At 38.8% G+C, this 23,961-nt stretch overlaps 1 protein-coding gene across 2 annotated transcripts in view; it reads left to right on the top strand.

Moving 5' to 3' along the window:
* The first annotated feature begins 478 nt into the window (after positions 1-478).
* Positions 479-23,961, top strand: part of elf1 (E74-like ETS transcription factor 1) — a 39,117-nt gene continuing 15,634 nt past the window's right edge. The window contains exon 1 of one of the 2 annotated variants that reach the window (XM_068325765.1): positions 479-1,243. The gene's annotated coding sequence lies outside the window, so the exon portion shown is untranslated. Of the gene's footprint in view, positions 1,244-9,991; positions 10,250-23,961 lie in introns of those variants that run through there. The other variant, XM_068325764.1, reaches the window with a different exon arrangement.

The raw sequence follows: 23,961 nt of genomic DNA, 5'->3' as shown, positions 1-23,961 counted from the left end.
ATCTATCTATCTATCTATCTATCTATCTATCTATCTATCTATCTATCTATCTATCTATCTATCTATCTATCTATCTATCTATCTATCTATCTATCTATCTATCTATCTATCTATCTATCTATCTATCTATCTATCTTCACACACACTCAGAAACATAAATAAATCTGAACTTTCTATATACAGTGTATTTAGTAAACAGGCTCATAACGTCAACCAGTATTCCTGTTTTTCAACCAGACGACGCGGGATCGACTCCCAGTGCGGGAACATAATGTTCTGTCATGGAAAAGCATTTCTGACCTTATAATGTAAAAAAAAAAAAAGACAAAAATGGTATTATATGTGGACATAACTGTATTTAATAATGCATATCCCCAGAGGTCCAGTAACGTGACACAAGTATGTGTAGCATTAGCTGGGCTGCAGGAGACAGCAGACTCCGCCCGAGAGACAGGACTTATCCTCATTTGCTCTCCTCTCAGAGCGACTTGGACATTCCCGGAAGATGTCCATACTCTTGTTGTAACATACTGTAGATTAACAAACGTAAAGTTTAGCTCGTATGGTCGAAAAACTATTTCGTGCGTAACTTCATTGGACTAACTCGAATTTACTGACTGTAAAGCCGCATCTGTGATCGCTTTACGGTTTGCTGAAGAGGCTTCTGTCTGGTTAATTAACTTGCAAAAATCCAAACGATCATAGCTCTTCTATGGTGCTAGATTACCCACGTGGACGATAATAATATCAATTCAGAATAAAGTACTTATTAATATTGTACTTCTTTTGCGAAATAGAAAAGGAGATGGCGCTGACATTAAACGAGTTTTGTTTTTTTTCCCCCCGTAACGCGTCTAAATCCAATAATTCCACGATCTTTATGATTCTATTATAAAATAAAACAACAAACAAACAAGATATTGTCCGGAATCCTTGTTTTTTCCTCATTACAACCAGACTACAGGCGAACTTTGGTGGTTGGCCAAAGTTTTACCAGGAAAATGTGACTGCCAGGAATTCCCCACGCATCACACGAAGAAAACTACAACCTTATGTGAGGAAACACGGGGAAGTTGCGGGAGGGTGGACTGACCGGTGACCGAGCGGGGATGTCGCTGGTGTGTCGGCCGTCTTCAAGTCGCAACAGGATAATAATGTTTTTCATCGTGTTTCAAGGGGACAACCACTAACTGGCAGGTTTTAAACCAGATAATATGCTGTGCTGATGACAACTTCTACCAGAGTAAGTCCACTGAACATCTTTTTAAAAGCCGTGTTTGTTGTTCGCTTTTCTGTCACTTACAGTTTCTAATTTGTTGTGTTTCAAATTCAACCCTTTTTCGTCCGATCTTTTGCTATTTAGTATTCCAGACTTTAAATGAGTCAGAGCCGAAATGTGCTCACCATAGGTTTTTTAATGGCTCTGTGGTTACGCTCATAAAGTTTATGGTACTATAAGAGGAATGACCGGACATGTGATGTTTGTTCTGGCCCGGTACGTTTGGCTGAATGTGGCTGGACTGATGGGTGAGTGTGAGATGTATGTATGTAATGTATGTATGTAGTGTTTAAAAGATCACGAACTTAATCCATCTTCATGCCTACGTCAGCAGTCATAATTCGCCCCCCCCCCCCCATGATTTATCAAAAAGTCCTCAGTGGAGTGTGATGACATTTTGTGTAGGCGTGGATCTTAGATTAGGGAACAGTTTCAATGTGCTGAATGAAATCATTTGCTTTTTCTGCCTGGGTCATTTTTTTAATTTTAATTTTTTTTACTTTCTTTATCACAGCCAGATAAAGCATATTTTGCTAATATCATAGAAAAGGTTGAAATATCCCAGCTCTCATATGTTTTATTGAAAAGGACTTTGAGAAAGGAACTGTTTAAGTTCCTACTCACAGAATGAGTCTGAAGAAGTTACTTGTTTAGTGTACAATGCTTTGTGGGGGAAATGACATCAGAATAAGTGGTGGTCAATGAGTAACTATGGAAATTGGAAAAAAAAAAAAAAGGAAGAACCAAGCAACCAAAATTCAGTCATTGTAAAAATTGCATCAGGATTTGTTTTGACTCCACCTTTCTACTGTTTCTCCTCATTCAGATTTTCGTGATGATAAAATGTTCATCTGCTGTGTTTGTGTTTGTCTGCTGGGAGTGATTGGAATATTGCGACACCCTCTGACTTATTATTCATAATGTTGAGTATTTTTGAGTTAATAATTATAATTCACACTTTATTGATCCCCAGAGGGGAAATTCTCTTTTCACTCTCAGTACATGCATATTTGTGTTAGTTTTTAGCACATCACACAGTATTGTGAACAAGGCCCCTGAAACACAGCACACTAGGGGCCTGTAATCATGCAGTTAGTCCAGGGCAGGAAGAGTGGCGGGTTGCGCATGGAGGTCGCGCCCCAAACGAGCAGCTTGTGGTGGGGACAGCGCCTTGCTCAAGGGCGCCTCGCTTAGGGGCGCCTCGGCACTGTCACACTCCAAGGGATGTCATGGCGGGAGCGGGAATCGATCCAGCGATGGCCGGGCGATCCGTCTCCAAGACATCTGCTCTACCGCTGAGCCACTGCCGCCCCACATTCCAACCATTTTCTAGATGTAGCTTTCTAAACGTGGATATTACTTGTTTTTAGTATTCACTGATAACAAACCAAATGTTCTTATAACTTATTGGAAATATTGGAAATATTGACTGTTGAAAGTAAAGATTTTCAATCTGTGAACTTGTACTGTTAGAAATTGTGATTGGCATTTTTGATTACTGCTGGAAGTTTTTGCAGACCATGTTATAAAATAATAATAACAATGCAACGGTTGATGATCTCTCTCCATGGTCAGTCATTCTTTACCGCACAATATCTTCAAACAGATGTCTGCAATGCCTGGATTTTTTTTAAAGCTTTTTCTGGAATATTTGATCGACCCTTTTCTGTGGAAAGTCTAAATGTTTACCAGATGTTTACATTTTTGGGTGAAGATGCTTGTACCATGGGACAGACAAACATGCTCTCATTGGGCGACCACAGCTTCTCTCTTCAGAGGAGGCGTCTGTGACGCAGAAGGAAGGAGTGAGTTGTAAACTTTTAGCTCGTCAGTCCCAATAGACACAGGACCAGCTGGACTCACCCACCCTTCACCCACTCTCCCCCCCTCCTCTACAGTCTTCCTTTGGTGGGAACACTGGCAGGGGCTTGTGGATAATTTGAAACTTCAAATCCACTGAAAGCAATTATCTAGAACAAGCCTTCCAAATATACTCCAATGTGGATCTGTCCTGTTTGTTCCAAGCATGTACCCTTGTTTTAGAAACACCCGACCATGTTTCCGCCCACACATCAGGCCTGTACTTTGCTTCATTGCTCTCATCTTCAGAGCTGCTAACTATGCTTTGAATGATATGGTCAGTTTATGTGTTTGTGCCCACTGCAGATGGATGATTAAATGACTGAGGATAAATCGGTTCCTGGTAGCCTTCCCTATCCTCTAACAGTGATGTCACTGTCAGCAGTCTGAGCAACCGAGGAGTGTAATGATTACCAAGGACAATACTGGAACTGGCCTGTGTTGCTCTTCCTCAAGTGATAAGATGCTCCTCAGACACGAGACACTCGTTGCCCAAGATGTGCCTGCCTGCCTTAATGGGCTGCTGGTATTGATTCGGCTGCACAAAAAAGATCTGAGCTCTTATCCCATTTAGAAAGCAGCACTCCAGTTTCACAAAAGCTTTCAGAGTAGTCTTACGAGAGACAGGAATCCAGCAGCTTTCCTCTTTTGCCAGTTGGAATTTGTGGCAACCACTACAGATGTGTTCACCTCTCTGTTGGTCAGAGATATTTGTGCACAGAACCTACTATGAGGTTTTACCCATATTTGAACCTGCAAATAATGTTTGTGACATAATAACCCCTGAAACCATAAAAAGAGTGTCATGAACTCTGAGGTAAAGCTATTTATGTAATGATCTTTATGTTAGGTGTACATTCATTTGGTGGCTTAGAAATAACCACAAGATGGCAATGTTCATGTGCCTTGACTAAACAAATAATCAAATGAGATGTCTGAAAACTCAGGGAACTCATATAATTGCCAGAAACCTACCAAGAATAGAGAAATAGAACTATGCAACTTCCCTTTTGTGCATAGAAAAATAACCCACGTGGGTCTCTTTTGTGATTATGATTATCAGAGGAACTGTGTGCAAAGTTCCTTAATTGTGCAGCGTTGTTTTACTGCACCAAGGTTCTGTTTCGATTTCACCTTGACAGACATGTTTGATCACTAGGCAGCAGCAAACTGCTGCCACTGGACATGACGTCAGAGAAACTAGAGACGGGAAATTCCACCTGTAACCTCATTCTGCTCCCTCACTGCCTTTCTCACAAGCATGTGACTTGGACAAGTCATCATGCCTTAGTTTCTCCATGAATCTCTGCGTTGTCATGATGTAATGCTCGTTTGCCCTCAGTCTATTTTTAACATTTAAACAGGACAAGTGACCTTTGTGTTTCATGTTTGTATTCGTGACTTTAAAGTGCTAATGAAGATTAGCGATAAATTATGTACGTGGATAATGAACTGTTAAGAATGTGCTTGTGATCAATTTTATCAATGCAGTAAGAATACATTACTTTAGTCATAGTCTATTTTAGTTCCAGGGAGAACTATAGTAAGGCATCTCAGAGGATATATTGTCTGCTCTGCAAGCATGTTAACATCATGAGATCAGTTAACCACATTACTTAAATATTTTTCTGGTGTCGCAGAGATTCATGGACGCTATGTATTAGTAAGCTGTATTGGTGATGTGGGTGTAATTACATTAAAGACTGCTGGCTCCCTTTGTAATGGACTGGTTTGCAGTAGTTTGACAACACAAAGTAGTTCTCAAAAATAGAAACTGGCTTCATCGGCAACTTTGGTGGATATTGATTTTATTCTCCTGACATTTTTAAAATTTCTTTTAACTAATCAGGCAGCAGTGAGTGGTTCATGGACATTTGCCACAAATAAGCTGAGCCAGTGGCGCTTCGATTTGAATGCTGAGCATTACCCAAAGAAGCCAAATTATCTTTCCTCATTAATATGTCGACAAACTTGCCCAGCCTGCCGATTACAAGTGATTACATCGTTGAATGAATGTGCAGGGAGCTCTTGCGGCTAATCACATCTGCTGAGGGGCCGTTTCCTGTCTTCACCATCAGTAAATTCTGTTGTTTTTTTCTTTTGAGTTAATTACAGAGTGACAGGCAGTTCAGACTCAATGAATAATTTAACTGCATGCAGCCAATGGGTGTTCCAGTCTTGGCCATGGCTGACAGAGCAATATGCTCATTGCATTTTATTAATAATGAGCTTGAAGGAAAGTATGCCTTAAAACTCAAATCATCTGCTGTGATACAGATGGACTTGTCAAAAAGCTCACTGACTTTTCTGAGATATGGATGTGAAACAACATTTATGTGGTAATGATGAGACAGAAATGAATTCTACTTGCCATGTATCAGATTATTTTTTACCAGTTTTACATCCTATGAAGGGGATGTGGATGATCTGGATTTCTGGCCTGTTCTCTGTATTTAATTATGAATGTGTTGCAGTGTGTACATGGGTTTAGCAGCACTGGATTTAACACAACTGCAATATCAAGTACCTAGCTACCTACTCAGCAGCTACTTTTTTTTTTGTTGAATTATGGTCTCTTTGTGAGCAGCATCTATTTTGTGATAGCTGCCTTGGCTAGAAATATTACTACTGTCTCACCACTATAGCTGGGCCCTTCTGAACTATTATTCCAGTCCAAAGCCTGTATATGCTCCTGATTATTATTAATTATTATTATTATTATTATTATTATCCTTCCCAGGTCATAAAATACTGGCATTTTGTCATATGACTTGGCTTCTAGATGCAAAAGGAATGCCAATCTTCATAGTCTGGAGAGTTTCAGTCATCCAAGAGGTTGAGGAACTGAAGAAGAGTCTTGGAGAGCGGGCTGAAAGGTCTTGAAGCTTTTTCCTACAAGTCCATATGACTTCATTCGACATGTCATATACAAAGCTTCAGACTAACTCCAGTGTGAACTCATTCACTGCAGTAATTAGATAGTGTTGATGTGACAATAGTTCTACAGTAAATGATAGCACCTCTGGTTGTTTGGTTGTTAATTTTCATGGACATTTCATTTTGTGTGCCTGAAAATATAAACCTTTTTAAATCTTTGTCTTTTTTTAAACTATGGCAACAAGGCTCCACTTTGCAATGTTTTCAGCACGTCTACATTTTTATCAGTGATGGAATGACTTTCTGTTTCCTCTTATTTACAGGTAGAACATTCTGACTCTCAAGAACTACAGTCTGAAAATGCCACAAACTTACAGTATAGAGCAGTGCACTAGTATGAGTGAAAATTAGTGGTTGTACCACAAGTAGACCTGGTTTCAGACTCAGACTCTTTGTCCAATAACTCTAAGAAGTTAGTATAAGCATGCACATAGCTCATGTTATGTATTTCTCACAGTCGGGTAAACAGAGCAGCATGGTGAATTCTACCTTTTATAAGGCTTTTGCATCAGACTATGCTCAGACAGACTTAAAAATTGCTCATATGCAGTTGAATGAATCATCTCTACAGTGGACACCAACAGAGATCTTTGTTAGGTTTTTATGTCTATTGTCCTACTCAGTCACTACTGATTCAGCTCAGGATGGTCACTGTCTGAGAATGACAATGTTTTTGTAGTGTTCTGCACTGTTATTGAACAAACTAGACTGTTGAAACAAAAAAGTCTGACCTCAACTCTCTGGCATGCTTATAAATCTAAATGACTGGAATTTACAAAACATCGCGGTGGCCTTCAGTCCTTCGGCATTATCCAGAACATTTTCTCCACGAATAATTCTTTGTCCTTCTCAGAGGAGTTAATTATGTTGCTTTGCTGCCCTCTTGTTTACGCCATCCTGTCTCTTGTGGGGTGGATCTCCATCCTGTTAGCTGGTCTCTGGCAGCCACAAATTCTCTTTTCTGGATTTGAGTGGCTAGAACAGCATCAGATGACCTTCAAGCTACACAAATAATTCCATGTGTCCTCCAAAGGCTGTCGTATCTCATCCTGTCAAGGATTGTTACCTCTACCAAGGAGGTAATGTTTTCACAGACATTGGTCTGTCTCTTGGTTAGCAGGATTACACAACATCTGCATAAACTACTATTACCATAAAGTTGGATGGAATATTTGGGAGTCTGGTATGGAACACATTTTAAGATTTATGATCTTGATGGCAATGAGTATTTGTCAGTATGGCAATGAGTATTAGTAATGATGAGTTTAATTACAAATTAAAGGGTAGAGTTTCATGACTAAAGGAGTCATATTATGAGTTTCGAACTATCATGGGTGTATTTCTTTTAGGTGCCATAATGGGGAAAATGAGGTGCTGCCTCACAGGTTTGCATTCTGTGAGTCCTGTATATTTCCAAATGTTTGTTTTCTTCTAGTGTGCAATCCTCCTCCATGAATCTTAACTGAGTGATATGGCTTTTCTGAGTGCATGTTTCTGATGGTGGAGTTGTTTACTTGGTAGAAATTTGTTGAGCATGTCTAATTTAAGTAACAGTTAATCAAGCTCATGTGGGAGAAAAATGTTAAATCACTGTTCTTATTTGAGGGCTCCATTTACGTACATACATTGACTCACAGATTAAAAACTCTTAGATGATGCTTACATGAAGCGAAATTTCAGCTTGCATGAGCTAAAGATAGTCTGGTTCCAATATTATCAAATGTGGTTTTCATTATGTCAGTATTTTTAATCCCAAAGTTCTGTGTCACTCTTCTAGTTCTGTTTTTTTGTGCCAAGACCTATAAGGTGAACCTTGTCTGATTTAAAATACACGGCAAGAGTGCCTGTGGTAAAAGTGTTTTGCATCAGTGTGTTAATTTTGATTCGGCCTAGTAAGGTACATACATGCTAGATAGCTATGTACAGTACATGGCTTTTGCGATAACATAAAGAAAGTTTCTTGAAGACGTTTTACCTCTCATCCTCTCTTGGATGAGTGGCAAAATGTCGTCAAGAAACTTTTTTCAAGTCCAGTGGATTGATTTAAACAGCTTTGGATTATCATGACCTGGATAACTGAGAACCTACACAGATATTTTGGAGAAAGTGAAAGTCTTATGCAAATTATTGACTAATTTCAGCTTCTTTATGCTAAAGTTTTTCGTTAGATCTCACCCCATGTGAAATAACATTCTCTACCTCACTTATTTACAAATCAAGCCTGCAGTTCCCTTGATACTTCAAGGTTTATTAATATTGAACGTGTTGCATGGAAGAACTGTATGAAATTGAATGAGGCAAGTCCTTGGATCACCACCAATAAACCCACATAGTGTGACTTACAGCAAATCAATTCTTTGCAATACACTGAGGATACACAGACTGACGGACAGGGGTTCTTTAGATTTATTGCAAGGTAAACTTCAGACAAAAAAAAAAGGTTGCCCCATGTTGAGAGTGGCTTGTATTTGTATATTTATATCCAAGCTTACATTAATAGATTCACTTCAGGCCTTGACAGAATTGTGCTAAATGTGGGCAGTTCTCCTCTAGGATTTAAATACTGTTTGGTGATTTCGTTATGGAGTCCTTTATTTACATAGTTTTCCTGAATTTTGGTAGTGCTGCGATGCATTAGCATTCAGAATTTATATCACTATGAGTGTGTAGTGTCCTCCAAGGCTTCAGGGGCTGTGGACGGTTTTTCCAAAGAGGATGATAAATGGAGTTTGTTTGGTGTGACTATCCCACACAGCAAGGCTATCAATTTTCTCCAAAGAAAACAGCTGCTTTTTACTCCGAGTTGAACTTTACTGAACGTAGGCCATGAAGAATAAATGTGAGGATGAGAGCCCTCAGCGGAGACTGTGTGTATAATTTGTGGGTCTGACAAACTTGCGTTGCTGCTGTTGCACAAAGTTTAATGAGTTCATATATGAAACATAAATCACCAAATCCTGTGGTAATTTGTGTATTTTTGTTTCAGAAATCTCAATTTAATACCGATTTAATGCGATTATTTAAATTAAATATATCAACATGGGGGTTTTCAGTAAAAAACGCATATATTAACGTGTACAGGCAAGAGTGTGAAGACAGAGTGCTGAACCCTTACCACAAACTATCATTTCCTGTTTACTTGAGTGGGACTTTTAATAAAGATTCTGACAAAGTCTCATCTGTAACTTTGCACAATGAACTTCACAGCATATGACAAATAAATTTGTGGTTTATACTGAAGATGGACTTTGACACATTCTCCAGATTAAAAAGCCTTCTTTAACATGTAATGTGCAACTGTATGGGCTTCAGTTGAAGTGATGATAAAGACGATTGCTCTGAGGACGGGATTTTCCATGATCTCTGAATCTCATAGGGGAGGACGAAGGAGATACATTTCTGGCCTCTATGGTGAAAGACTTGATCACATCTAAATTAAATCAGCTTAAGTTGAATTTCCTTTGTACCTCGTTGTAGAATTTGTTAAATGCAGCTTTTAGATCTACATCTTATTGTAAATGTTTTAATGTGAAACAAGATGTGAGCCACGACTAGTTTAATCACCATACTGAGCCCATGTTGTGTGGTTGAAGTAAAAAGAAAACGCCTACCTGTCCAACTGTTTACCTGCAGCTCCAGTGATCCTTTTCCTCTGCAGGAGAAACCTGTTTATCATCTTTCATGCTTTCTGAGGTGTGGCCCTCTGGTTGGACCTCTCTGCTCTCCCCTCCCCCCACCGAAAGCCCTGTCCAATCCCCGTAACACAAAGAACTCACCTGAAAGCATTTGCATTTAGGGCCGAAACATGCCGCTGATTGGCCAGGTGAAAGCATTCTGCTTTGGGACTCCCCCCACCAATGGCGACAGTGCTTCGTGACTCATAGGGAGAGGACAAGTTACTTCACTGCACTTCTCCTTTTTCTGCTTCATACAGTAGCCATTGCATTGTCTTTTTTTTCTTGCTTCCCAGTGTTGTTTTGTCACTGTGGGAAAGGCGTGAGGCTGGCCAGTAATCCTCACCTTCAGATAGCTTTGACCCCCTCTGAATGCACCTTGGATTATTCCATTTTCTCCTTTGTTGTCTATTTGTCTCTTGATTTTTGTTCATTACTGAGGTCGACACTTGTTCTGTTGGTATTATGGACATTGACACCCGACTCCCGTGTGTTTGAGGTTAGTGATGAACCATTCTTTTTCTCCTGTTCACACTTTATTTGATGGTTTTCATTTGTAGAAATATATGTGTTTGTTAAGTAAAGAAATTTTAATGAATATTATGTTATTGTGTATATCTTGACGTTGTATCGGTAAGTGTTCAGGCAGGTAGTTAAATCCATACACTGCACCTTGGAGTGAACCGCACTATTCTCATTAGAACTTGTTACTGGTTAAGGGTTGAAGGGACAAGTATTAAGTTTGTTTTTGCCATTTATATTTGTGTTTTTACTCATCTGACGTCAACCTTACATCAATATCAAAATGTTTTTAAGGAAGCTAAAAGGTTTTCATCATACTGTGATTAGGTTGGTTTTATATACAATGCATTTATGAGTTTTACAAACTCAGTTGATGTTTTCTGTGACACAATGTGTGAGGTCGATTCACAGGGCTGAATTTTTTTGCATTTGTCTTTTTCTAAAACTAATAAGACTGATCTTTTGCTACTATGTCTTTAGCTTATCTTTTATGAGTTAAAGCCTTATATGGAGTGCTGAAGCGAGGGCGGGAACAGTGTTTTGCAAGCCCCCGAGCCAAGCCCACATGTTTTTTTCATAGTGTAGTAATCGTTTTGATTTTGAGCCACTATTGCCTTCTAAAATTAACACCGTTGTTAGTTTAAATACTAAACATTGTAATAACCAAAATTATCAGCTCTCTGGTTTGTTTTTCTTTAATAGCTCTATACAGACTTGCACTGAATCTGTCATGCAGTGTTTCAAGCGTCAAATTCTTCTGCTCATCAAAGCAAAATGTTGGCCATCATGTGATGTAGATGTCTACAATGTCTTCATTTATATCATGAGGGATGCCTGAATCCAACTTACTCGATGTCACGCCTTCCACAGTGTTTCCACTGAAAGGAATCTGCTTCATACTGCTGAGAATCAGTTTCTAAAAGTTGTTCAGTGCTGCTGAAATAAAAACACACTTCCTGTTTCACCAGAAATCTACTCTGCACACTTGTTCACCACAGAAGACATCATGCACACATCACACGTATGCCACTAAATAAATACTGGTGCAGTTTGAACACCATGTAGATTTTACAGCCATCTTTTGTTGAAGCTGTACTAAACAGCATAGCAACAAGGTCCTCTGAATACTGGAAGTGCCCTGAACCTTTGCCAACCTAACATTATCAATTACCTTTAGTCAACTTGTTTTATGGAAATACATAATCTTGTGATTGTTTCATCAGCTTGGCAATCAAAATTGATTTGTTATAATTTCTCACATAACTTCTGGTTGAGGTGGAATGGTGAACAAATATCTTGATTTGCCCAGTTTTCGAACAGTTGTCAAGTTTGGATCTATCGGTATTGTTTGTCTTGTACTTACTTTGGCTCTACCATCAGGGCATGGCCTAATGAGTTAAAAGCTATTTTGTGTCTAAGCAGACACAAGTTTGCATTTTTTTCCCCTCACACAGTCCCAGGTACGCCCTAATTTGGATTGTAAATGAGGTCCTTGTTGGACACACGATAAAATCACACTTTTGGTGGAGTTTAGTGAAGCTTTATTTGTGTCTCATTCAGAAGATATACAGGCTGTTAAAGAAAAGGAGGTTGGACAGTAGTGTCAGGTTTGTCTCACCTTTCAATACAGAGTCAACATGTCATAGCCTGTAATTAGATCATTAGGCTTGAGCAACGTGATGAAGGCGTTGCAATAGTGGGACCTGATGGGAGGAGGAGGTAAGGAGGAGTTAATTGCTGCAGTCCAGGCATGCCAAGAACCCTAAACTTGGAGGATTATTTACTTTCATGTTGAAGATTCATGCTTCAAATAGAACGCTAGTGTTTTTGGCCAAGAGATGATTAATCTTTAAAAATTATGAAAAATTACAAAATATTTAAAGGTTGGAATTTCATGACTAAAGCAAACCACTAGAGTTTTGCCTTGTGCTTCGTAAGATGGAAAGAAAGTCTTTCTCTCTTGTAAGATTTGTGATGAGATTTGTCACTGAGGGAAAATGAGTGAACCAGTGGACTGAAACTGAAAACCGTGTATACATATATAATGTAGTTCACCCACAGGCCTCATCATCCGGCTGGAAAATCATACTATGACAAGGAATGGATAGATTTAATCAGAGTTGAAGCCTGAATGTCTGTGTTCAACCTTGATAAACTGGGTGAGTAAAGTTAATGACATGAAGGTAGTTGGTGTGAGAGAAGAGGATGCAGAAGACAGGGTTAGATGGAGGCAACTGATTTGCTATGGAGACCCCTGAAGGGAATAGCCGAAAGGAGAAGAAGTAAAGTTAATGTCACCCCCCACCCCACCCTAAAGGCCATTGCTACTGAGCAATGCACAATCTGCTCCAGGTCCTAAAGACACAGATGTGCTCGAAAGGTCAAAACAACTTGTGAGTTGCTTGTTAGTGTCCTGCAGTTACAGTTAGCAAACCCTCCCTTTTTGAATTAAAGCAAATCTATTGAGCAAGTGCTCCCCATGTTGCAACTGTCTCATACTCCGAACACGCTGGGACTGGTAGCCCTTTATTCTGGAGCACATATTGGACCAGCTGTAATAATTATACATGAACACAGAGCCCAGTGTCTCTCTCCTTGTTCTTGTCATCCATGCTACATGTAGTTTCAGTGATTATGAAACGAGCCGTGTTCCAAAAACATTCAGTAGTTGGCTTTGTTCTCATCAGAGTTTTTTATGTTTGCTTTAGTGGATATGGTGAAGTTTGAACACACTTAATCCCACACATTACAAAGTTAGCATATCAGACTTCTTGATAAAGACTTATTTGGAAAATTCAGCTCACGTTAACAACACCTTAAACCCAAGTGGAACTGCGAAAGACTTGGACTCCCCCCTTCTACTTGTTCCCCATTTTGGGGCCACAGAACTCATTTCACCCATCTGGTATGAATGGCTGAAAAGAACGTCTTGTTCTCTGTCAGAGAGAAAGAAGGTGCATATGAAAGAGAGGGATGATATGTGGAAAATCAGGTCACACCTTTTGATAACACTCCTGATTACGCAATGCACCATGCCGGTCAGGGCATAGATTCTTTTCTCGTAAAAGCAAAACGCTCCTTGCAAGATGGCTGAAAATACATTGTAGGTTCTTCACTGCAGCACCCGTAATATGCCCACTGAAAGTAAGTACATTAACATTACTGCTGCAGTTAAGTATCATTTTGAGGCACTTTATTTTACTCTTGACTTCTACTTCAAACGTCCACTCTGCTACATTTTTGAAATAGTTTTGGACTTCTTACTATGCTTTTTATATTTTAACAAATAATTAATAGTTTTGTGGCTGATTAAGAGTTTATGTGCAAAAGTAATGTTGTTGTAAAATATGTTCAATCATTTACCCAACATTGTGTAAAACGGTTGTAATGAACTCCATAGTGATCATGCACTACAATTAAATTCTGTTTACATGTAATTGTACCAGTAATAGCAACAATGTAAGAATAATAGTCCAGTATAAAACAAAAGAAGCCTACATTTAATTTCTGAATGCTTTACTTTTAAGGAATATTTTTACATTGGTGTGTGACAATTTTGCCTAGATAAGTGATCTGAGTGCTATTTCTTTCGTCATTATTCACACACACACACACACACACACACACACACACACACACACACACACACACACACACACACGGTAAAATATTGTAATTACTCTTTATCCAGTATCATACTGCCCTCTTTTAAGCAGGATTGACCGTAAAAGTAAAAATATCAAAATCTATTAAAAATTTCACACATGCCCAACTGAAGAACCAAGTTTCACGAAAACCTGTTAATGTCGTAAATCCAGACCTAAACAAATGAACAAACAGACACAAGCAACATAACTTTCAGGTATGATGCATTGTAAAATGTGGAGAGATAAATAACTGGCTTCTTATGCACTCTTCTTTCTTGCATGTTATATGTCTATTGTATATGTATGTTTCCTTCTGCTGGACTGTTTCTGTAGTATAGTTGTTTTTCTCCTTGTATATTTACCTGCTATCTGCATTTATTGTGACTGCTGTGTTGCCTCGTGGTGTGTGTAATCTTGTATGTATTATCTATCTATCTTTATGTCTCTGTCTCTATCTCTTTATATCTATCTACCCATCCATCCATCATCCGTCCATCCATCATGATTTCCCTATTGATAGCATTCAGTACTTTAAGCTAACTAGTTAGTAGTGTACTTTCTCGAGTAAAGTACTTGTGATCACTTGTGTTCTAATGAAACAATTGTTTATCTCAACGTTTCTGTTACGGGTGTCTCGATGATGTATGTATGACATGGCTTTTTGTAATTACAGTGAGACCTCTACTTACGAAATTAATTGGTTCCGGAAGAAATTACATAAGTAGAAAATTACGTAAGTAGAGATGCGTTTTCCATGCAAATGCCCTAACCTGTTCCAAGCCCACAAAAATTCAGACAAAAATGTTTTATAAAGCATAAAAATGCATCAAAACATGTAACAAATACATGTTACGATTAGATTATTAAACAATAAATGAGAGTTGTGCATAACGTAAAAAACAAAGAATAGAGTAAAGAATAATAATGACGGTCATTTACCTTTTAACTGCTGTCCTCTTTGCTTTTTGCCCTCTTTGGTTCATGCGCTCCTATCTCACGACGCCGAACAACAGAGTGAATTCCAGTCCTCCTTTTGAACTTCTCCAACCACCCACAAAATGCCTTAAACTCCTTAAACTTCCTTTTGTTTTCATAACGTGGCGATTGTAGATGCATTACAGCCATATTCTTTGGTGAGATCAACCAAACGCATCCCTTTTCCCTGCTTTTCTACGATCTCTTGCTTTGTTTGTATGGACAAAAAAACTCTTCGTATTTTCTTTTCCTCTTTCCTTCATCACTTTCTTGGGGTCCATAGCGAATACGTACTCAAAAAGTTATTATATTTGCGCAAGACTATCAGAACACCTCACGGGTCGAGTGCCGAATGCCGAAGACACTCCATATTCCATAAGCACCGATCTAGCTCCACACAGAGGTGGAGTGGCATCCCTCTTAGCCAATGGGATGCCAGGAAGATACGCAATAGGTAATAGCCAATGGCAGAGCAGCTATGAGAATGTTGCATTCAAGAACCTGTGGGAGATTTCAGTATCAACGTACTGTGTTTTTACATTACGTAAGTCGAAATTTCTAAGTAGAGGTAATATTTTCCTGCTGAGAAATTTCGGAAGTAGAAAATTTCGTAAGTAGAGACATTCGTAAGTAGAGGTATCACTGCACAGGCTTTGATGCGGTGAACTGACATAATTATATAAATTGCTAGTACTAATCTTAGACCATGCATGATTCAGAAAATAGGCTCCTAACTGCGAGATGGCTTTGAGCATAAAACCAACATGTTTGGCAAAATAGGTTTTTGCTGGTTTGTCCTGTCACCTCCTTCACAGTTCCTCATGCCAATGTAAACATCATGTGGGCTTTAATGCAGTATCACTTGGAACAAAGAGGCATTCTCTCCGAGGCACAGAGGGAAATTGATTTCCCACATGGTTTCCAGAGGCTTTGGTCACAGATACCCAGCTGCAATTGGTGTCTGTGCCTGGAAGCCTCAGCAGTTAAATGGGTCATGCCCAGAATGACTCCAAAACTCAAATGAGCTTCAGATCTCCAGCCCTCATGAAAGGGTCTTGAGCAGAATTAACATGTATTTATTGTTTTTCGTCATGTTGTGCTTATTCCTGTTACCAGTTACCAGAGATGCTTAATATCCAGAAGCAGTTAATTGTTATTTCCATTTTTATTATTTTAATTAAACATTTTCACATAATTTTACATTTTAGAGCTATATGAGGAAGTTATTTGGTTATTTTTAACTCCACAGTGACGTTTTAATTTCTTTTTAAATTTGCCCATCAAGTAAATCCCAGTTGAAAATATTACTACAATGCAGATGTTTACACTTTAGATTAGTGGCTCTTCCAGTTGCATTAAAATTAGACTGTTATCTAATGAAATTGTTTAATCTATTGGATGAAAACATTCATAGTGCTCTCACATCTGTTAAACTGAAAGCACCAGCCAGTTAGCGTAGCATAGCATGAGGATTTAAAATTCTTTTCCAAGGTAATCCTCAATTAACAACACTTGTTGACGATTGAGAATTGAGCATTGCGTTTCTCAAACCACGTACAACATCATAACTATTTATATCTTCTATTTTTAACCTCACAGCAAGTACTAGAATGTTGTTTACTTAGTTTCTCAGTGAGTCATCATGTTCACAAAAATGCTTAACATGTTTTACAACCTAGATTCATGTAGTTTATTACACACTTGGAAGCCGTTTGAAAATCCATTCATGTGTCCATGCAGAGCTGGATGAAGCCCACTTCTCTTAGTCTTGCACCTCAGAGCTCCTACTTTACGAGCCCTCTCCCTCTGCTTGTTCCATGGCAACAGCCACTCCTTGTTTACCTTTGCCTTTTTGCATTGTAATACTCGTCAGAGCAACACAAATCCAGACCCTCAGGAGGCAATCGGCAGGCTTCCTGCTTCAGGGTAATAAAAAGGTGGTCGTGTGTGTGTGTGTGTGTGTGTGTGTGTGTTTGTGTGTGTGTGTGTGTGTGCGTGTGTGTGTGTGTGTGTGTGTGTGTGTGTATACATAGATAAACATACACCAATAAGCATGTTGTCATATATCTGTATACACACACACACACACACACACGCACATATGATTACATGATCACATATGATTTTTGTCCTGCAACCTGATTAAAAACAGCATCTAGTTATATAATTTATTATCTTTATTCCTGCACCTATGATACGCCATTACAGCCTGACTGTCATAAATGAGTGCATTGCACAAAGCCTATTCAAATATTGATCTTGTTAGACAGACTGTCCTTCTGCTTTCCTGCATATGTTCAAACACATCGATTTGTTTTGCTCACATTGTTTGTTTGTATTTTGGTTGTTGTTGTTTTTTTCTTTTTTAAATAGGGTTATATAAAATCTGCTGGATGATACACAAAACATGGTGAAATGATGGGAATATCGTGGATAAAGAGGGTGTTCAGGATTTGTTTTTCACTCTTACTTTAACGTCATGAGATGGCGATGGCAAATTGTTTTTGTTTTTATTTGTTTTTACATTTAACTTAATGATGGCAAAACAACCAGAACATTTTCCACCAAACTTTGGGGAAAGGCAACAAACCAAATCAATGTTAGTTTTAAAATATCCACAAAAGAACCTGGAATTTTGTTTTAGCACTTTTTTAACAATGCAGAAAGGGCAATGTGAAATCTATGAGGAGGAGCTAGACTAACTAACAGAAGGTGTGCATCTACAACCTCTTATATTTGACTCCAGTACAGGCAATGTTGCGGTATCTAAGACATTCAATCCAAACATTTGTTGGGTCAAAGTCACATGGCCTAGTAGTTTTTATCTGAATCTAACATGAATCTAACATTATGACATACAGTTACTTCTCGGTAGCTTCTGTCCTATGATTTAGTGGAGCACATGTTTACCACTTTCAAGAGTAACATTGCCCAATGATGCCTAATTCCATGCTGATCCAGTATCCAATTGTATGAAATCCAATAAGCTCTCTGAAGAGGGCTAAACAAACTCTGTTTGAGAGGTCCCATCTGTAAAGCTTTCAGGATCAGATAAGAAGAGCTGATTTAGTTGTTATTTCACGTTAAACTGTAGATTGATGTGTTAGAATCTTGAAAACAGCTCCGCTAAAGCAGCAATCTTACAATGTTTTGCCATGCCATACTATAATTTAACAAAATCTGAGTTTAAATAGCACTTTGTATGTATTATTGTCCTACGCTTGACAGTGGAATAGGATGAATGAAATAGTTTTATGTTTTTGGGAATTATGTTTACTTGCTTTTTTGCCAAGACAAAAATATATATGTTTGAAATACGGGGAGAAATACAACCAGTAGATGCTTAGCTTAGGTCAGCATAGAGACTTCTTTCATGAGTAAACAACCCCCTGATTTTACATTGTAGTTTCTATAGGAAAAACACAGGAAATACGTTTTATTGATCAAGCAGTATTTTGCCAGAGGGCAGAACTTATTTAGCTATTTTCCCTGTGTCCAATCATTATGAGTTTTTTCTCTGACTGCTGACTAAAATACTGTATATGCTACTCCGAAGTGGACTGGATTTTATCATGTTAGCAAATTCATGTGAGTAAGCCTACGTATTTAGACAACCTTGACTCTGAAGTGTAAAACAGGAGAAAAATACAAATATTTGGTTGATTTTATTGCCTCAATAGGTGTGTTGGATGCCTGCCTGACTATGGTTGGACACACCAGCCAGCGTGTGTCCAGACCTGTTTGGTATGCACACTCCTCTGCAGCACTCAGTTCTGCTGTTTCCAGCTCCAAGTCAGGCTCCGACCTCCATCTGAGTATGTTCTTTGCAGTTTGTTACAAGTCCAATGTGAAAATCGCAACAGTGAAGGTCATACAATATATATATTCCAAATGGAATACCCGCTTTTTGTGAAAAGAAGATATTGGATATTACATAACCTCATGGCTGCCATTGTCAGAGGTAAAATGGTATGTCGGTTTGTAGTTTAAGAAAGGATCAGGAATGTTGTCCGTCATGTTGTTTTCATTCAAGCAGGAGTGGTCTGCAGGTACTTTTATGGATATGATATCCTCTTTCTTTTGCCAGTATACCTGTGCTGGGACATGTTAGTATTGGTATGCATGCATGAAAGTCCATCAGACATGGGACAAACTGCTTTTAGAATCACTTTGTTTTCAGCTTTGCTACTTATGTGCTAATTTTATCTATTCTTTTCTTTACAGAGATGTGATTCTACACATTTGTCTTGTGTACTGTATGTGTCCTAACACTTCGTTCAGACTTGTGTACTGCTAAAAAAAATGAGACTTTAGCTTGTACAGTCTAGTTATGCATCAAATTGCTCCTACACAGCAGCCAAAACAACAGGAGAGTCTGGATGAAGCATTTCAAATATGTCAGCAATAAAGCAGTCATCAGGGCAGTTTGAGGCAACTGAGACTCACGCACAGACTTGCTTGTTATTTATCTTTTTCTTTTGTGTTTTTCACTGGGAATCATTCCGATTTGGGAATTATTTGATTTATATTGAGATACAGGACACTGGAAGCAATGCTGACTCTTTACCAGCAGGTTAATATTTCTCTGACATAATTGAATTCCTCCAGAAGTCATATTGCCAGTTGCTTTCTCTCTTCTTGAGTCAAATATATTGGATGGCATTTGGTGAACAAATTAAGTTGTGGTCATGACAGGGTTTTTGGAAATTGAAACAGTTTGAAATGCCAACTAGTTTCACATCACTTGCTAGCTCTGGCCTGTGTAGACCTACATTGCTCGAAGACTGATCCTCAAGCCTGACTAAATATGCATTCAATTTTCATTTCTAGGTTGGATGCCTTCACCAGTCACCTTGAGGATCATGTCTCCAAAAAAATTCCGCAGCATTGTTTTTAAATGATGTCTCTTTTAAGTGATAATTTCTAAAGGAGCTGCTGTTGATGCCGCTTGTCATAGTAGTCTTAAATGTGTCCATCAAGTCATTCAACCACTCTAAAGCAGCTCACAACAAATCCAAACTATGTTTGAAAGTGCCAATGTCTTTTGGTTAAACTTTGTTGCAATTTCCTGTCCCGTTTTCACAACTCCTGTTTCCTCTAATCTGTGAAATGGGTTGCCACACGATAGCAACAAGCTGCTTGGGGTAGTTTTGACAAATGGTTTGAAACTTTTAAGTCAAATAATGCTAGTGTGGGATTCGGAAAAACAATCATAGTAATCTTGATGGGAATTAATGTTTTTTTTATGGCTAGGATTTGATACCTTACCAGGTTAACATTTGTTGATATTCACTCAAAACAGAATTTATCCTTGGCAGATTTTTGATTTCTGTATTTTCTTTCAGGTGGTTGTTTGTGACTAGTTGCACCACAAAGCACATTTGTTAATGTGTACTCATGCATTCATTTCTGCATTCTGACTGATAATTTAAAACTGTGTGGCAGGAACCATTTAGTTCTGAAAATTTTTGCAAAACCAACTTACCAATGAGTAAACAATGTGTTTGAATTTCTCCAAAGGAGGATGGTTAATCTTTTTAATGATATCTGTATTTGCACACCTTGTATCAGCAAAGTGGGGGAGGGATGTCTTCAAATTGCAGGCGTGGCTTTGACAGCCCTATTGTGATTCTTTAATTCAAGTATAGCAGGTTTAAAAAAAGGTGAGAAAGTCTAGTTGCATCTCACATCTACAGCTCACACTATGAAAGATAATTGTCAAACTGCTTTTCTGATGTATTTATTGGACTTAAAGATAATTCTATGCTGCAAATATTGAAGACTTTGAGTTTACCAGTAAAACTCCATCAATCTCAAAAGTTGGATTAAATGTGTAATTTTTGCTCCGCATATCACCCAGAGATATTTCTAGTAAATATAAAAATGCTCACTTTGTCACAAAACTTGTATCTACAAAAGTAATACCGTGTTGTTTGAGAAGGAAACGAGGAAAGTTGAGAAGTTTCCACTGTTGCATAGAGGAAGACATTTTCTTCTGAATGTGGTTTAACAGACAGGAAGCTGCAGAAACCCACTGCTCAGTGATGCTGTTCCTGTGCAAGATTCACAGGTCAGTTTGTAGGTGTTTTTTGTTCTCATTTTAAAATGCGTCATCCAAATTTCTGGTTGTCATTACATCTCAATCTGTTCTCCAGAGGTGTTTCCAACCTTTTGGTCACAAAGGATTTTAGTTGAATTTACCCCTATTGTATGGAACATTTTTATTCTACAGAGATCTAATCTTCCAAAAATGCCACCTCATTCTTCTTACTGTGATAATTGGCACAAACATCTGTTGCCACTGTGGACATGGGCCAGCTAAGTTCTCAAAACCCAATGGAAAAGTACAAGTTTTGTAGGAGATGAGATTAAATTTTGTTCCTCTGAAAACTTGTGCTCGGGGGATGTTTTCTTTTCAGCCTTGGTTTGGCCTTGGTATGGCAAAGTAGGAGGCATTTCCAAATGTCTCCTACTTCAAGTCGGACATAGTAAGCGCTGGCTCATACACAGTGCACAGTGTGCTGTCTGTTTCTGATGCCCTGTCTCTGCAGCTGCACATTATTAGCCAGTGTCTTTGCCTGCCTTTGTACCCATTTCTATCATTTTATCACCACACTCGTGATGCGTCTTGCGAATTGCGGTGAAAGCGCTCTTTTTTTAAGCTTGTCAAAGTGGATTCGAAAAAGTGGCGAGACATTCTGTATTATGCAAGGTTGGACAATGATTAAAATGCAGAAAACACAGAAAATAATGTACACAAAGTAGTATTTCTGGGGGTGTTGCTGACAGTGCTGGAGTAGTAGTATTAGCATGAAATGTAGAATATACATAGATTGACAGACTTATCCTGCTATTGCACTGAACCATGTCTTTGCTTTGCCGAATTGGCCGCATTGCTCTTGCTATCATTACATACTGTTGTGTTTACTGACGTCTTTATGAAAACATACCCAAAAGGGAACCACTATTCAGAAATGATGACCAGGATGCTCCGATGCCCATATGGGCTATCACAGAGTTCCAGGAATGAGCCTCATATCACTGAGTCATTTCCTCTGCAGGAACCCGGAGGATCCTGCAAAAACAAGCATAATACGCTGACAACCATTCAATAACATAGCAGTAGTGAGACCACTCCTATTCTGCCATCTTGTAATTTCTCTTCAAAGCTGAACTGGCAAAACGAAACATCTGTACATCTGTCTTTCAGGTGACCCAAACTGTATCAGCACCACATGATGTGGGTTAAATCATTGTTTTGCAAACGTTCATTGACCCCATGGAATACGACTCATTTCAGACACCAGCACCAGACATCTTCAGGTCCTGTGACTGTCATGTGTTGGGTCATAAACACCTTAGAATGCTGCTCAATAGCCATTTCGCCTGAAAAAAATCAGCATATTTGTAACCCGAGCTGAAAATGGCTGATAAGCAAAGTTTGCCCTGGTCCTGCTCTTGCATCTGACAATGTTTGCACTCACCACATGCACAGTGAGTCATTGCATAGTCATTCAATTGCCTTAAATTACCTCCTTTCATGGTCAACAATGAGCTCAGCTGAGGAGACTAAAGCGGGGGAAGTAGGGCCTTCTGGGAATGCTCCATTTGTTCATGAATCCTGACTCTAATTGGTTGTTATTGCGACTGACAGTCACCATGCTGTAGGGTGGAGTAGGCCAGCATTTGCCTCACATAATCCTCTTCAGGCTGTCATGGAACAGGCAGCTGTGAGACAGTTGCTGGAGGAGTAAGAGGCTGATTGACGGATTACAGCATCACATCGTAGTCATGCTATCAGTATCAATATTAGTTTTAAGACTGTAATTCATGCATGTTTTCATCAGTGATAATTAGATAATTACCAAGAAAGTAATGAGCAGAAACTGATCATTGATTTCTCATAATGTTTGAAATGTAATTTTTATGGTTTTCTCTGATGGTCCAGAGTCAAAGGATTTGGAGTTTTGTGAAAATGTTTTAATTTGTAGTGGCCTATGATTTAGTTCAGAACATAGTCATTGATTTATAACTGTTAGCCTTTAAGAACAATTTAGTAGAAACAGTTTGACAATGTGAACCTTTTTATTGAGCCTCTTCAATGGTGATATTCCAGACCGGCGTCATTGTGTTTTTTTCTGTGATTATTCTGTTGGCCTCATTCTTGTGAATGCAACATTTCATGTTCACTTTGAGAAAATGTTATTTCCTCTGGCATGAATCCTGACTTGGAGTCATGATAAATGTCAAGTCACTGTGACCTCACAAATCACATTTCTGGAATTCACACACTAATTCTGGCAAACTTTAGTACAGATATGTAACAGGCTTTACTCGCTGTTACTCAGGCCCCGTCCACACGATGCAGGAACTTTTTGAAAACGCAACTTTTTTGTTGCGTTTACGCCTTCCGTCCACACGACAACACAGATATCCGAAACGAAAATACAACTTTTTGAAAACGCTGGCCTAGGTGGATTTTTAAAAAAACGGTGGGTCTGCTTTGTCGTGTGGACGGTGTATCCGCAACTTTTTAAAAATGCTGATGTCTTGCCTGCGACGAAAACCGCTGTGACGTCATATTTATGGGCCCGTGTGTACAAACATGATGGATGTACGAACCTTGTTGATGGCAGCATTCTTGCAGGTGTTTTGTGACAACAAAACACTGAGGATTCCTATTGGATAAAATTTGACTCAATACTGCCGCCACATGGTTTGGCATGCTTATAGCAGTCTTCGAAAACACATGTATGCGTTTACGTGTGGATGGAGATTTTTTTTGAAAACGCTGTCGTGTGGACGCGAAAAAGTTGCTTTTTCAAAAAATCCATCATTGTGTGGACAGAGCCTCAGTACAGCTACTGCAGGAGCAAAAGGGGAAATTTTGACCATGTTTCACACTTGATTCGTGGTAATGCTAATCTTGGGTCCCCATCTTTAAATTGTAGATCCTGTGAAGACCGTCTTTAGTGGATTGAATGTCTGTGTACGTTCTCGGTTATCTGGGATAGTGGGTTGGATGTGAATGTGAAGCATCCACAAATAACAATTTGGAACTTCTTAG

Source organism: Antennarius striatus, chromosome 10 (genome assembly GCF_040054535.1).
Source record: "Antennarius striatus isolate MH-2024 chromosome 10, ASM4005453v1, whole genome shotgun sequence".
Lineage (NCBI taxonomy): Eukaryota > Metazoa > Chordata > Actinopteri > Lophiiformes > Antennariidae > Antennarius > Antennarius striatus.
This window is presented reverse-complemented; position numbering and strand designations above follow the sequence as displayed.